Source organism: Micromys minutus (genome assembly GCF_963924665.1).
Source record: "Micromys minutus genome assembly, chromosome: X".
Lineage (NCBI taxonomy): Eukaryota > Metazoa > Chordata > Mammalia > Rodentia > Muridae > Micromys > Micromys minutus.
The window spans coordinates 47,607,040-47,623,680 of record NC_137970.1 but is presented as its reverse complement, the minus strand read 5'-3'; the positions used below and the strand labels follow the sequence as shown (position 1 = coordinate 47,623,680).

General features: G+C 40.9%; 3 pseudogenes across 3 annotated transcripts; 1 reads left to right on the top strand and 2 right to left on the bottom strand.

Moving 5' to 3' along the window:
* Nucleotides 1–4,555, bottom strand: LOC308414917 (activated RNA polymerase II transcriptional coactivator p15-like; annotated as a pseudogene). Its single transcript has 2 exons — nt 4,550–4,555; nt 1–427 (listed from the first exon to the last, which is right to left on the bottom strand). The product of its transcript is annotated as an activated RNA polymerase II transcriptional coactivator p15-like (transcript).
* Nucleotides 4,556–14,360: 9,805 nt separating this feature from the next.
* LOC308414916 (small ribosomal subunit protein eS28-like) lies at nt 14,361–14,570 on the top strand (annotated as a pseudogene). The gene has a single exon. The product of its transcript is annotated as a small ribosomal subunit protein eS28-like (transcript).
* A 1,575-nt stretch (nt 14,571–16,145) lies between these two features.
* Nucleotides 16,146–16,641, bottom strand: LOC308414915 (PEST proteolytic signal-containing nuclear protein-like; annotated as a pseudogene). The gene has a single exon. The product of its transcript is annotated as a PEST proteolytic signal-containing nuclear protein-like (transcript).

The window sequence follows — 16,641 nt, the reverse complement described above, 5'->3', positions numbered from 1 at the left end:
TTACAGCTTTCTCACTGCATCATCTATGTCGGAGATCTGTTCCTTCAGCTGGCTGTTCCATGTTTAAAGACATACCTTTTCTCCCTGGTTTCATTTCACCTTCTGAGTCCATCCAATATTCTCTAATATCAATTAGAATTTTTCCTTTAAAGTTCCGAACACCGACATATCTCATCTTTCCAGTCTGGAACATGTTATCATCTCTGCTGCTGCTGCTCTGGTTGGAGGATGCCCAAGCTCTAGAAGTCTCGCCAGGCTTTTGCTTCTTCACAGGTTTCTCTGAAACAACTTGCTTTTTCCTCTTTAACTTTTTTTCAACTTCGCTGTCAGAATCACTGCCTGAAGAGCTTGAAGAAACAAGTTCCTTTGTTAAGCATTGCTCTGCTCCAGCCGTCCAACAGCCTCTAGCTTGCTTGCTTGCTCTGGACTAATAAATAAATCTTATATTAAAAAAAATAGCCAAGAAGAGCCAATACCCAACTCTGCACTGGGAACCCTGTTTGTGTTCCTGGCACTAGAACCCAGGGTTTCACACATGGTAAGCACTTCCCCCACTGAATCTTCTCCTTCTCAAGCTTCAATTCTTTGCTATTTTTACTGACTGCTTAAGTATTCTTAGGGTAGACACTGTACTTTAAAGAATTATTGTACCATTAGCCATGGTGGTACACACCTTTAATAGTAGTCCTTGGGAGGCATAGGCAGACATGGGTAGATCAAGGCCTGCCTGGTTTACAAAGTGAGTTTCAGGCCAACCAAGGCTACATATTGAGAATCTGACTCAACCACCATGCCCCCAAAACTCAAATAAATTAGTAAATAAACTCGGTATGTAAGTTATGTGTGTGCGTGCGCACATGTGTGTGTGTGTGTGTCTTGTGTAAAACAATAATAAAGAATAGAGCATGCAATTTTCAGGGATAATTAAAAGGAGCAGAGGAAGATACCCCTGTGATATAGATGCATGGGTCATGTATGAAATTTCCAAGGAAAAATAATCTTAAAAAAATAGTTTATCTGTGTGTGGTAGAGCATGCCTTTAACCTCAGCACTTCACAGGTAGAAACAGGTATTCTCTCCAAGTCTGAGGCCATCCTGGATTTAATGTAAAAAAGAAAAACAAGGTTTTGGGGGGATCTGAGACTTTTCCAAAACACCCCATTCTTAGAATGTGAGACCCTAAAGACAGAAATGGTTAAAGTCAGACTCAGAGATTTTCCAGTCATCCCAAGGCTATGAGATTCCGCCTGTGCCTGACAAATAAAAACAATGGCCCAGAGTGATTCTCAGAAAAACCACAGAATATACTGACTGATAGCCACCTGGTCCTCTAGAAAGCCCTAGGTAGGGTCCTGACTTAAGTCATACTTAACTCATGCATAATCACCCATTTCTGAGAAACAAAACAAGGACAAAACCCCTCAACGTTTTGAAATATATAAACAAGGGTCTGAAAATGTAAAAATAGTTTTAGTGGACAGGGCAAGCTGAGTTAAGACAAAACAAAAATGACTGCTTTAGGAACAGCCCCCCTACCCCTCCCTGTACGGAATTCCAAGGAGAATTCAAATTGTCAACAACCTTACTGCCAAAGTTTCTCCCCCTTTCCTCCCCCTTCCTCTCCTCTTTCTGAAAATTATACTGCTGACCAATGGTAAAATAGTAGTTCACCCCCCTCACAAGAAAGTATAAAAGATGTTCGCTTTTTGAGTTTGGGGTTGACTCTCCCTGCGAGGATGAGCAACCCATGTACATGGAATAAAAACCTCTTGTTATTACAGGTCTATCGTCTAATTGTGTTCTGTGGGTAGTACTCCTGAGCTAAGACTCCTGGGGTCTTACAACAGATTCCATAATGAGTTCCAGAGAAGCCAGAGCTACATAGAAACCTTGTCTCAAAAACAATAATAAAGTTTATGAGGCTGCAGATATGGCTCAGCAGGTAAGAGCATTCATTGTTTTTGCAGAAGACTCAGGCTCCATTCACAGTACCTACATGTTGGCTTGCAACTGTCCATAACTCTGGTCTCAGGGTATCCAATGCCTTTTTTTCTGATCTCCCTGGACAACAGGCATGCAAATGGTGCATATACATACATGAAATCAAAACACACATAAAATAAGAATAAAAATTTTAAATCAAAATTTAGGGGCTGGAGAGATGGCTCAGCAGTTAAGAGCACTGACTGCTCTTCCAGAGGACCTGAGTTCAATTCCCAGCAACCACATGGTGGCTCACAACTATCTGTAATGAGATCTGATGCTCCCCTCTAGTGTGTCTGAAGAGATATATAATAATAATATATATTATATATACAGTGTACTTATATATAATTCATAAATAAATATTAAAAAATCGAATTTTAGAACATTTTCATCACCATCCAAAAGTGCCTATTTTTAGTCGCTCCATGTTTCTACCTCCATGTGCAGGCAATTATTTATGGTTCCTATGTGTCTTTCTGGACATTTAAATTGGGTCATACATGCAGTGAGACTGGTCTTCTGGTTCTACTTAGAGTAACTCCATCTTGATTTTGGTTTTTGTTTGTTTTTGTTTTTGGTTTTTTGAAACAGGGTTTCTCTGAGTAGCTCTATGTTGGAACTGGCTCTGTAGGTCAGGCTGACCTTGAACTCAGAGATCCAACTGCCTCTGCCTCTGCCTCTGGAGTGCTGGAAATCAAAGGCATGTGCCACCACACCCAACAAGTAACTCCATGTTGACACAAGCCACCAGGTGGCTATTGTACATGACAGATTTCAGTAAAATTGCTCACAGCTTGACAGTGATTTCTGAATCCAGAGAAGTTCTCCATGAGAACAAAAATGGGGTGTATATAAAGATAATGTTTCCAGAGTCCAATTCAAATCTGAAGTTACCACTGCTGCTAAAACACTACGTGGTGGTCTAAACTCAAGTGTATTATTCCGCAATAGCCTTAGAGCTACCATAGGAGCTTGGGAGGCAGGTTGGCAACTTTGTGAAAATGCAACTGTCCACAATTGTCTTTCCCTCTGTAAGCAACTTTATAATAAACTTAACTTTGGCATTGGGACTGAATGAAGGGCCTTACAATGCTAGTTAAGGACTCTATCAGAAAGTTATATTTCCAGCCCCACAGATGTACTATTGAAGATTCACGTGTATATGCCATTCTTAGATCTATTAGTGCCATCCCAGTGCAGAGTCCGTTATGGGCTTATCTTGGCCTTTTGACTAAAAATCATCTGTAGAGTCAGATATTAATTTCCAGCTCCCAGGGATAGTCTCACAAGAATATGTCATTGTTCATGGCTAGTTTAAGATCCATATTACAGTGTACATGAGTATTTTGTGTACTTCTTTCTTTTTTTATGTACATAAGTACACTGTAGCTGTCCTCAGACACAGCAGAAGAGGGTATCAGATCCCATTACAGATGGTTGTGAGCCACCTGATATTGGTCTGGAAATTGAGCTTGGCTCTTATCTGCAGAGCCATCTCTCCAGTCCCTTCTTTTATGTTTTATTTTTTCTTCATTTTGATTATTTTTCCTTTAATTTATGGTTTTGAATTTTTGGTTGATTTACTTTTATTTTTGTTTACTTTTTAAAAATACTTAATTTAGTCTTATGTGCATGTGTGCATGTCTGTGGGAGTGTATGCCATTGGTGTGTGGTGGCTGTGCATGCCGGAATAAGGCATCTAATAGAGCTGGAGTTGTGAACTGCCCAGTATGGGTGCAGGGAATTTAACCTGGACAATCTGCAAGAGCTTTATGCACTCTTAACCATTGAGCCACCTCTCCAGGGCCTTATTTACTAATTTTCCTCATTATGTTTATGAGACTTACACAATGTATTGGGAAATCAATATTTCATTCCTTTTAGTGGCCTGGTAGTCATCAGTCACAATAGAAACTTGTTTCTGTTTCAGTTATTATAAAGTTGCTATAAATGTGTGTCCTGTTTTATGTGTGCTTGCATTTATTTTTAACAGCAGTCATTGGGTAGGTTTCCATTTACCTATTTTAACATTATAAGGCTATTGTTTCACACTCTGACATGAAAAATCCCAGTGCCTCCAAATTGTCCCCATTATTTAGCATTGCCAGTGATATTCACTTTAGCTATTCTGTGGATATCTAGCCACCTGTCACTATCACTTTTTAAAAAATATTTGTTTATTTATTTTATGTGAATACACCGTAGCTGTCTTCAGACACACCAGAAGAGGACATCTGATCTCATTACAGATGGTTGTGAGCCACCATGTGGTTGCTGGGAATTGAATTCAGAACCTCTGGAAGAGCAGTCAGTGCTCTTAACCACTGAGCCATCTCTCCAGCCCCTTTGTTGTTGAATCTTATGTTGTTTTGGCTAGCCTAGAATTTGCAGTGTACGTCAGGGTGGTTTTGAACTTGCGTTGATCCTCTTCTTTCTGCCTCCCAAATGCTAAAATTACAGATACATACCACCATTCTCAGTTTCCCTTTAATATGTTTATTTCATTTTTATTATTTTTGGGTTGGTTTTTCATTTAATTATTTTATGTGTAGGTGTGTATTACCTGCATGTATGTCTATGCAGTATATTCATTCAGTGGCTGGGAGGCCATAAAAGAATATCAGAGTCCCCAGAACTGGAGTTACCACTTGTTTTAACTCACTATGTAAGTTCTGGGAATTGAATTTAGATCTTTTGGAATAGCAGGCCGCTGTCCTAACCACTAAGCTATCTCTCCAGCTCCCCACCTCCCACCCTGTGTGTGTGTGTGTGTAGAAGGGGCTCATTTCTTTTTTATTTTTTTTCCTAGACAGGGTCTTACTATGCAGCCTTGGCTGGCCTAGAATACACAGATTTCCCTGACTCTGTAGCCTGAGTGCTGGAAATAACATTGTGCACAAATACACCCAGCCCTTCAGGTCCTCATTTTGTTGTTGTTGCTCTTTTTAAATACTGATTTATTTATTTTATGTATGAGTACACTGTAGCTGTCTTCAGACACACCAGAAGAGGGCATCAGATCCCATTACAGATGGTTGTGAGCCACCATGTGGTTGCTGGGATTTGAACTCAGGACCTCTGGAAGAGCAGTCAGTGCTGTTTAACTGCTCTGTTTTTGATATATTAAAGATTACTACATAGCCCTGGCTGGCCTGGAACTCACTATTTAGACCAGACTGGCCTGAAACTCAGAGATCCACTTCTTCTGGTTCCTTAGTGCTGGGATTAAAGATGTGTACCACTGGGGCTGGAGAGATGGCTCAGCGGTTAAGAGCACTGAACTCAGAGCCCTTTGGAGTGTTACATTACAGACATGTACCACAGCACCTGGCTTAGGAAAGCCATTTAGACAATCTCTAAATCAACATCTAATGTCCAGTTATATTCAAGGCCACCCTAAGCTTTGAGTAACTGAGATTACAGGCCTGCACCACCATATGCAGATCTATCTATCTATCTATCTATCTATCTATCTATCTATCATCTATCTATCCATCTATGTATCCATCTGTCCAATAGGGTCTATGTAACCCTGGCTTTCCTAAAACTCACTATATATACCAGGTTGGTCTACAGAAAGCTGCCTGGTTCTATGTTCTTAGTGCTGGGATCATAGGCTATCCTAAGTTTAAATGGTAGCAAATTTGTAACTGGGTTTCAGGAATAAGAGAAAGACTTCCAGCCATGCATGGTAGCACAAGCCTTTAATCTCAATACTCGGAAGACAGAGCCAGGCAGATCTCTGTGAATTTAAGGCCATCCTGGTGAGTTCTAGGACAGCCATAGCTACATAGAGAGACCCTGTCTCAAAAACAAAACAAAATATATAGTTAGACCACAATATTCCCTGTACCCTATGTTCCCTGACCAAAGAAGAATGCAGAAAAAGACAATTAAGGGTGGATTCCAAAGGATCATGCAAGAAGTAGTGGTGTGAAGAAAAAAATAGGATAGAACCCAAAAGAAATGAACACCTAGAATAGCTAAAAGGTCTAAAGAAAGGCTGGGTACACACCCTAGTGGTAGACTGCCCAGAATACACAAGAATGCAACAAGAAACAGTCTGGGCTGTCTGGATGGCTTAGTGGATAAACGTGCTTTCTGGCAAGCCTGACCACATGGATTCAATTCCTGGGACCCACATGGTGGAAGAAGAGACTAGATTCCCTTATAAGCATTGTAGAGTGTACGCATGAACACTTACATACGACACACATACACACTAAATAGGAATATAATAAAAATATAAAAAACAACAAAAGAAATAACAAAGCAATATGTCTCTTGCATATAATCCCAGTACTCATGAGGCTGCGAAAGGAGATCAGAAGTTGAAGGCTACTCTTTGCTACATAGTAAGTGTGAAGCCCATGAGGGGTACAAGACACCTTGTCTCAAAAATCCAGAAAAAGAAAGGGAGAGAAGGAGAAAGAGAAGAAAACCAGGAAGGACAGGAAGGGAGGGATAGAGGGAAAAGGAAGGAAGAAGGGATGAAGGACCAGAGGGAGGAAGGAAGGTAGTTATAGTGTAAACCCATACTTGGAAACCCAGCACTTGTAAAAATAAAACTAGAAACAAATAGTATAGAGGTGTCCCTTAATAGAGTGTCTGCACAGCAGGCACAAACTCCATGTTCTAGTCCCAGTCACCACCTGTGCTGCAACATACTGCTAATCTCAGTGCTCTGGAGGTAGACACAGAAGATTAAAAGTTCAAAGTCATTGTTGGCCACCGAGAAAGTTGAAGGCCAGCCTGGGACATGTTAGACTCTATAAAAAATACAGTAAAAGAAAATGTTCTGGGGCTGGAGGGATGGCTCAGCTGTTCTGAGCACTGACTGCTCTTACAGAGGTCCTGAGTTCAATTTCCAACAACCACATGGTGGCTTACAACCATCTGTAACAGAACCCAATACCCTCTTATGGTGTGTCTTAAGAGAGCAACAGTGTACTCACATATATGAAATAAAATAAATAAATCTTTAAAAAATGTTCTGAGCTCTTGGGAGACGAAGCAGGAGATCACTGGGATCTTGAAGCCAGCTTGGATTATACAATTAATTTGGGCTAGCCTAGGCTACACAATAAGGCCCTATCTCAAAATAAATGAATAAATGCCTTGAGACTGAAAACAATGTGGATTATCATTTGTGCAAGAGAAAACAAAGATTATGAACACTTGCTTGTATCTATGCATGCTGATATAATCTGCAGGAAGATGAAAACATGACTTGTTTCCTGGAGAGCTGTGTGATTTGGAGACAAGAGGAAAGTTACTTTCTCTTCTCTCTCCAAATTCTTGTTTTAGAAAGGACTTGTTTATTTTTCCCTGCTCTTTATTCTTTCTTTTTAAATTCTTCTCTCATATATTACATCCTGATTGCAGTTTTCCCTCCCTATTCTCTTCCCAGTCCTTCCTCCCCCCCCCCACTTCCACTTTCCCTTCAGAAAAGAGCAGGCCTTCCAGGGATGTCAACCAAACGCAGCATAACAAGTTACAAGATCAGTCATATCCCCTCATAGCATGGCTGGACAGACAACCCAGTAAGAGGAAAAGGATCCCAGGAGCAGGCAAAAAGAGTCAGAGACAGTCTTACTGCCATAAGAGTTAGGAGTCCCATAAGAACACCAAGTCACACAACCATAACATACATGGAGAGGACCTAGCTCAGATTCATACCGGCTCACTGATTGTCGATTCAGTCTCTGTGAGCACCTATGAGCCCCAGTTGATTCTGTGGGCTGTTTTTTTATGGTGTTCTCGACCCCCTCTGGCTCCGACAATCCTTCCAAAGGATTCCCTGAGCTTTGCTATGAGTCTCTGCATCCATTAACAGCTGCTGGACAAATCCTCTCTGATGATGATTATGCTGGCTTTGGTCTACGAGTATAGCAGAATATCACTGAAATCATTTTACTGACTTTTATTTTCTGGTTGTGTTTGGTTCTATCCTAGGTCTCTGAGCTTTCCAGTCTCTGGGGCGTGGTCATCCAGGCACTTTCAGGCATGGGCTTCCTCTTGTGGCATGAGTCTCAAGTCAGATCAGTCATTGTTAGTCACTCACACACTTTCATAGTCACTTTTACCCTAGCGCTTCTACAGGCAGGACAAATTGTAGGTGGAAGGTTTTGTGGCTCCTTTGGCAGAGGACCCAGATTCATTTCCTACGACCACATGTCGGCTCATAGCCACAAACTCACAAATCCACAAGCACAAACTCCAGTTTCAGGAGTCAGTGTCATGTGACCTCTGCAGACATGAGGCCCACACACAGTGCACAGACATACATGCAGGCAAAACACTCATATGTGTTGAAGTAAAAATAAATAATTTTTAAAAAAGGGTTCTGTTGCTATCGCTGAAGCTCTCACTCTGGGGAGCTGCTCCAGTGCAGAGCCAAGCGCAATTCCCTGGGCGGTTAGTTACCAAGACTGGTACCCACACATCTCGTCCCGCCGGCCTCACGCGCCCTCAGCTCTCCTGAGCAACAGAGCTGGAACTCCACGCTCCAGCTGCCTCTCAGCCACTGGTCTCACACACTGTCCTCCACAGTCCGGTAAAATATGACTCAACAATCAATAACTTACCAAACAGATTTATATGTTAAATTCTCAATCCCCAATACATCTGAACAATAAATTCACTGCCAATTAATAAAGATATAAACCGCCCACCTAGACAAGATAAAACCAATGTAGTTCACCTTGATCTGAACCATTCTTCTCTGCCGCCTCCATCTTGAATCTCCCACTTTCTTCTCCTGCCTTACCAAAGGACCTTTTCTGCCCCACTCTCTACTGTACAATCATGTATCGCCTTGACATCAACTGTTGTAAGACCCCCAAGGAGTCTTAGCTCAGCAGCACGACCCACAGAACACAATTAGACGATAGACCTGTAATAACAAGAGGTTTTTATTCCATGTACATGGGTTGCTCATCCTCGCAGGGAGAGTCAACCCCGAACTCAAAAAGTACACATCTTTTATACTTTTTTGTGAGGGGGGTGAACTACTATTTTACCATTGGTCAGCAGTATAATTTTCAGAAAGAGGAGAGGAAGGGAAGAGAAAAGGGGGAGAATCTTTGGCAGTAAGGTTGTTGACAATTTGAATTCTCCTTGGAATTCAGTACAGGGAGGGGTAGGGGAGCTGTTCCTAAAGCAGTCATTTTTGTTTTGTCTTAACTCAGCTTGCCCTGTCCACTAAAACTATTTTTACATTTTCAGACCCTTGTTTATATATTTCAAAATGTTGAGGGGTTTTGTCCTTGTTTTGTTTCTCAGAAATGGGTGATTATGCATGAGTTAAGTATGACTTAAGTCAGGACCCTACCTAGGGCTTTCTAGAGGACCAGGTGGCTATCAGTCAGTATATTCTGTGGTTTTTCTGAGAATCACTCTGGGCCATTGTTTTTATTTGTCAGGCACAGGCAGGATCTCATAGCCTTGGGATGACTGGAAAAATCTCTGAGTCTGACTTTAACCATTTCTGTGTCTTTAGGGTCTCACATTCTAAGAATGGGGTGTTTTGGAAAAGTCTCAGAGCCCTGAAAAACTTTGTTTTTTTACATCACAACCTACACATATGAGTAAAATAACATAAGTATTTTTAATATAAAACATTTCAGCTGGGTTGTGATGGTACACACCTTTAATGGTAGCACTCGGGAAACAGGCAGGCTGAGTTCGAGTTTGAGAATGTGAGTTTGAGGCTAGCCATGGCTTCACAGTGAAAGCCTATCTAAAAAACTATTTTAAAAAACCCACATAAATAAAAAGATTTGGGGAGCTGGAGAGATGTCTCAGTAGTTAAGAGCCCTGACTGCTCTTCTAGAGGTCCTGAGTTCAATTCCCAGCAACCACATGGTGGTTCACAACCATCTGTAATGAGATCTGATGCCTTCTTCTGGTGCCTGAAGACTCATATGCATAAAGTAAATACATTAAAAATATTTTGGACCAGGCAGTGCTGGTGCAGTCCTTTAATCCCAGAAAACAGGAAGCAAAGGCAGGTGGATCTCTATGAGTTTGGGGCCGGCCTGGTCTACAGAGCAAATTTCAGGACAGCCAAGGAAAAGAAAGAAGAAAGAAAGGGAGGAAGGAAGGAAAGAAGAAAGGAAGAAAGGAAGAAAGGAAGGAAGAAAAAGAAGGAAAAAGAAGAGAAAACTTTTTCTAAATATACATCTGACATGCCAGCTTTTCTTTCTAAGAATACATTGCTGGGCTGGAGAGATGACTCAGTGGTGAAGAGCACTGACTGCTCTTCCAGAGGTCCTGAGTTCAAATCCCAGCAACTACATGGTGGCTCACTACCACCTGTAATGGGGTCTGATGCCCTCTTCTGGTGTGTCTGAAGATAGTTACAGTGTACTCACATACATGAAATAAACAAATCTTTTTAAAAAGAATTCATTGCTGTGTTTGTGTTGAACAGTCCACACCACACTCAAATATTTAAGTGTATCTGGAAGATTACTTGCAGTTGTGAGCTGCCTGCCATGGGAGCTGAGAACAGGACCCAGGTTCCTTTATCACACCTGTTCTATACTGTAGCATTTACATGCTTGCATGCTCTTTCTTATACTACAAAACACACACACAAACACACATGAAATAAATGAATTAAACGGTGTTTAGTTTTTAGAAACTGTCTCCAAAATAATGTTTTATAATACAGAGAGTAGTCCTCTCCACTACTTCACTACTACTGAATGCAGTAGTCAGTCCCCTGACTGCAAAGGCAATCTCATTTAGTTGCCTGTCTGAGGACTCAATTCCCAGTAACCACATGGTGGCTCACAACTGTCTATAATGAGATCTGGTGCCCTCTTCTGGCCTGCAGCCATACATGCGGGCAGAATGCTTTATATATAATAAATAAATCTTAAAAAAAAAAAACAGCTATAAAAAGATGTGTTTTATCATTGCTCAGCTTTAAAAAAAAAAACTATTTATTTTATGCGAGTACACTGTCCTTGTCTCCAGACACACCAGAAGAGGGCATCGGATCCCATTACACAGACAGGCAACAACTTTAGGGAGAGCCTCCGCTCCAGTGTTAGGGGACCCACATGGAAACTGAGCTGCATGTCTGCTACATATGTGCCAGGGCCCTCATTCCAGTCCATGTATGTTTTTTGGTTGATGATTCATCTTGGAGAGCTCCCAAAGGTCTGGATTAGTTGACTGTGTTGGTCATCCTGTGGGGTTCTCTTGTTTCTTTCAGGGCCCTCAAATCCTTCAATCTTCCATAAGAGTTCCTGACCTCTGTCTTATGTTTGGCTGTGGATATCTGCATTTGTTTCTGTCAGATACAGGATAGAACCTCTCAGAGGACAGTTATGATAACACACACATTTGATCCCAGCACTCAGGGGCTAAAGAGATGACTCATAGTTAAGAGCACTGACTGCTCTTCCAAAGGCCCTGAAGCCCTGAGTTCAATTCCCAGCACGTACATGGTGGTTCACAACCATCTGTAATGGGATCTGATGCCGTCTTCTAGTCTGTCTTGAAGACAGCGACAGTGCACTCACATACATGAAATAAACAAATCTTAAAAAAAAACAAAGAAAAAAGAAAGAAATCCCAGGACTCAGGAGGAGAGGCAAGTGCATCTCATGAATTCAAGGCCAGCCTGGTCTACAGAGTGAGTTCAAGGACAGCTCAAGACTAAACAGAGAATACCTGTCTTTACAAAACCCAAAAACAGAGAAGTCCTGCCAAGGCTTGATGCCCCAGTGTAGGGGAATGTCAGGGCAGGGAGGCAGGAGTGGGTGGGAAGATGGGTGGGTGAGGGAGCACCCTTATAGAAGCAGGGGGAGGGGGAATGGGATAGGGGTTTATAGAGGGAAAACCAGGAAAGGCAATAACATTGGAAACATAAATTAAAAATCCAATGAAAAATAAAAATAAATTAAAAACCCAAAACAAAAAACAGGGACAAGAGGGAGAGATTCCATTGTAAATCTCTTGCCTTCTACATGGAGAAGCTGGTTACTATTTTCAGGAGGCCCCATTGCTTTTTTCATAAAATGCAACTCCAGGCCTCCAGGGGATTGATTTGTTTTGAAGTTGTAAATCAGACTTAGGGGCTCTCACATGCTCATCCAACCACAGAATCATACTCTCAGCCCAGAGGGCTGTTTTCTCCACCCCAACCCTACCCTGGGACAGGGAGGACATTTATTTATTCAATTATTTATTTAGAGGCAAAGTCTTTATTTAGCCCATGATAGACTCAAAAATTTATATATACCTAAGGATGACTTTGAACTTCTGATCCCCTACTGCCACTTCCCAAAGTGACTTAAGCATATTTTTTCACATTTTTCTTTTCTTTCTTTCCTTCCTTCCTTCCTTCCTTCCTTTTTTAATTTACTTATTTATCTGTGTGCTTTCTATGGGTGAAAAGAGAGTCCTTGTGAATGTGACCCGGGACAATTCTGGGGAGTGAGCGCTCTCCTTCCACCATGTGAATTCCAGCCTAAGGGTTGTTAGCAAGTGCATAAACCTTAGCCTAGCAATTTTTCTGGCTCTTTTGTATAACTGCTGATAAAGGATTATTAAGCCATATATAGGGTACACACCTGTGATCGTGAGACTCTGGCAGGAGAAGCAGTTAGATCACCTATTTAAGGCAAGCCTGACTTAAATAGTGAGACAAACATCAAGATTAAGAATGGCATCCACCCTCAGCAGTACTCAAACTAGGGCATTGTAGCACACACATCCTTGTAATTCCAACACTTGTGAGGTGAAGGTAGGAAAATCTTGAGTTCAAGGCCAACCTGGGTTACAAGAAAAATTGTCTCTCTCTCTCACACACACAAAGCTAAAATATAGCTAACAATTTGCTTTTTAAAAGTTATTTATTTATTTATTTTACCAATGGGCTCTTTGTTGCCTCTTTTGATTATAGAAACATCTTTTTTTTTTTAATTACATGTATATGAGTATTGTAAGACCCCAGGAGTCTTAGCTCAGGAGCTCGGCCCATAGAACACAATTAGACAATGACTGCTGTAATAAGAGGTTTTTATTCCATGTACATGAGGTTGCTCATCCTCAAAAAGCATACATCTTTTATACTTTCTTGTGAGGGGGATGATAATTTTCAGAAAGAGGAGAGGAAGGGGGAAGAAACTTTGGCAGTAAGGTTGTTGACAATTTGTATTCTCCTTGAAATTCAGTACAGGGAGGGGTAGGAGAGCTGTTCCCAAAGCAGTCATTTTTGTCTTGTCTAAACTCAGCTTGGTCAGTATAGCTTGCCCTGTCCACTAAAACTTTGTTTTTACATTTTCAGACCCTTTTTTATATATTTCAAAACGTTGAGGGGTTTTGTCCTTGTTTTGTTTCTCAGACATGGGTGATTAGAGCATGAGTTAACTATGGCATGAGTCTAGGGCTTTCTAGAAGGCCAGGTGGCTATCAGTCAGTACATTCTGTGGTTTTTCTGAGAATCACTCTGGGCCATTGTTTTTATTTGTCAGGCACAGGCAGGATCTCATAGCCTTGGGATGACTGGAAAAATCTCTGAGTCTGACTTTAACCATTTCTGTGTCTTTAGGTCTCACATTCTAAGAATGGGGTGTTTTGGAAAAGTCTCAGAGCCCCTAAAACCGTTTTTTTTTTTTTTTTTTTTTTTTTTACATCACACCAACCAACACACAAATACAAATTGTAAATCTAATTAAGTTTTTAAATTGAAAATGTCAGTAGCAACACACAGCAAGGACTATAGACTGCAAATGCAGTTTAGAACAGTCACAAATAGATGGCTGTAACCTTAAATAAGCAAAATCCATTCATGCCTGAAGAAGAGGAGTTTGCTTTCCAGAGCCACTATAATAGAACACTTCCAACACTCAGATTTCACAAAGAAAAGCAACAAAATTGAACAAAGAGTAAAGAAAGCCTCAACCACAGAGAAAAGATAGGGCAGAATCTACATCAGAGCAGCCCAGTCATTGAGATTACAGTGAACCTATCAAATCAGCTGTCTCTTTTTTTCAAGTTTGACAAAATTTATTGTAATTTTAGTAAAGACATTCAGCTCAGTCGTCTCTCTCCATCTTGACCTCAGGTTAACTTGTTATTTGAGTCAAGTAAAGAATATGCAGGAGAGGTGTTATTTCATCAAACAGTAAAATGGACAACTAGACAGTTTGCAGACATGAAAGCTAAATGTCTATATCTTGATATACCTAAACCATTTATTAACTAATAGTGCTATGTACTTTCCATCATTTTACTTGGGGCTTCTTAAGTAAACTAAAATGAAGTGAACGGAGTGTTAGGAATATCGCAGGCTGCTTCTTGGAAGTCATTACATTAAAAATTGCCTAAGTGCTCTCTGCCAGATCCCCGCCATCATGGACACAAGTCGAGTGCGACTCATCAAACTGGCTAGGGTAACCAAAGTGCTGGGCAGGACCAGTTCATAGGGACAGTGAACGCAGGTGCGAGTGGAACTTATGGATGACACCAGCCTCTCTATCATTTGAAACATCAAAGGCCCTGTTTGAGAGGGTGATGTGCTCACCGTATTGGAGTCAGAAAGAGAAGCTTGGAGGTTGCCCTGACCTTACTGCTGGGCCCTGGAAATCCACTACCCAGCCCATGGCCTGCAACTGTCGAATAAAGCATTTGTATTAGTTCTTGTCTAGAAAAAAAATTGCCTAGGTGAATAATCACCACCCATGAAACTCATTGAAGCTACCCTCAAATTTAACATTGTAATTTTCAAGGACGTTTTATCATTTCTTTTGTTTGTGACTATTAAAGATGTCACATTTAAAAAGCCCATATACAGTACAAAAATACAAAACAAACACCCTAAATGTGTCTCAAGAAGCATTTCTGTCCTGTTTCAGTCACTAAATGTGCTTTTTTAAAAAAAAGATTTATTTATTTATTTAATGTGAGTACACTGTCAGACACACCAGAAGAGGGCATCGGATCCCATTACAGATGGTTGTGAGCCACCATGTGGTTGCTGGGATTTGAACTCAGGATCTCTGGAAGAGCAGTCAGTGCTCTTAACCATCTCTCCAGCCCTAAATGTGTTTTTGAAACCACTGTATGTGTATGTAAGTATGCATATACTTGCATATGTATAGACTTAAAATAAGCCATGGAGTTGTACAAATAAGAATCCAATGTGAATTCAATTCAAACCGGATCTAGTAAGTTAGTAACTTAAATACTTCAAAAGTCACAGAAGGTGTGCTGCCTTCTCTGCCATCATACAATGTTAGACCTTCTTCCTTTTTTGGTATTTAAACCCTTTAAAAAGTAAAAGCCAGCCAAATACTTAAAGCAGTATATACACTGATATTTTTGGTGGTGTTTGTACTTTAAAAGAAATGGCTTCCTTAAGCTTTGCCTCAGGTTCTGGTAGAAATGCTTATAGAAACCAGGAGGAGCACCTTCCAAATACTGACTTACTTTGGTAGCAAATAGTGCCCTTTGAAGAACCCTGAACAGAGACAAGCTCCAGTAAAGTGGGCCAGTTATAATACTCAATGCTTCATATGGGAATTTTTAATGAAAAAGAAATGTTTAAAGAGGAAAGCGCCTGCACCACTGATAGCGAAGCAGCACTAGCAGACAATGGCCCAGAACACGTGAAATGCCCATAGGAAAAGGTTTACTTTAATTCTATCTAATTTACTTTCAGTCAATAGTCCAGTAACATTGTCTTCTCAGTCCAATACTCCCTCTCGGTAAGGCTGATCCAGGGAGCCAGACAGTCGGGTGATGAGGGGAGAAGTCAGAAGAGGAACTGCTTTCAGTTTGAAGTACGCAATAACTTTTGGCTTCCCTCTTAATGTGCTAATAGTTGTGTCTAAAAACCTATGCAATTCTTAGAAAGGTATCACTTCTGATTTCTTTATTATCTGTAACCCTTGGAAACTAATCATGTGAAACTACAAAATTAGCAAATGTCTTGAAATCTGTATATAAAACATAAATTACCTCTAATTGCAAACTCTCATTTATTAGTGTACCACTCAATCTTTAAAAAAAAGATAAAAGGAAAAGAAAAAAGGAGGAAAGAGAAACGGCTCCAAAGCTAGTCTTATACCATTCTTTACAGAAAGGAGACTGCTCCTTCTACCTGCACCCACCCACACCCCAATCTCAGAACGCTTCACTTAAATGTCTTGGTCATGGACGTTTCCAAGATGAGATTTTATATTTCACTCCCACAGTTTCTGGTTATCGGAAAAGCCGTGCTTTCCTTTATTAAAGGAGTTTGGTCCAGCTGATGTTGGTGTGTCCCTTCCAATATTCTTCATCCTCATCTTTGCTTCTGGAGGCATTTCTTCTGGTTCACTATCTTCACCTTCACTGAAAGAGTTTTTGGAGCAAGAGTTGGAACTTTCCTTAGGCTTACTTGCTCCGAGTCTAATGGATTTGGCGGATGCTTTCCTTGGTGTCTGACTACCTATGGCAAATCCAAACCTGGACATCTTTGTAGGCTTTGTTGGGAGGTCTGTAGCTTCGTCTTCAGCTGATCGCTTTTCAGCGCTGCGACTGGAACTTTCCCCTCCATCACTGGAAGAAACAGTCTCAGTTTTCACAGGTTTTTCTGCTTCTTCTTCAGGTCCTCCCGCAGCTCCGGCTCTTAGGCTTCTCCTCTCCAGCCAT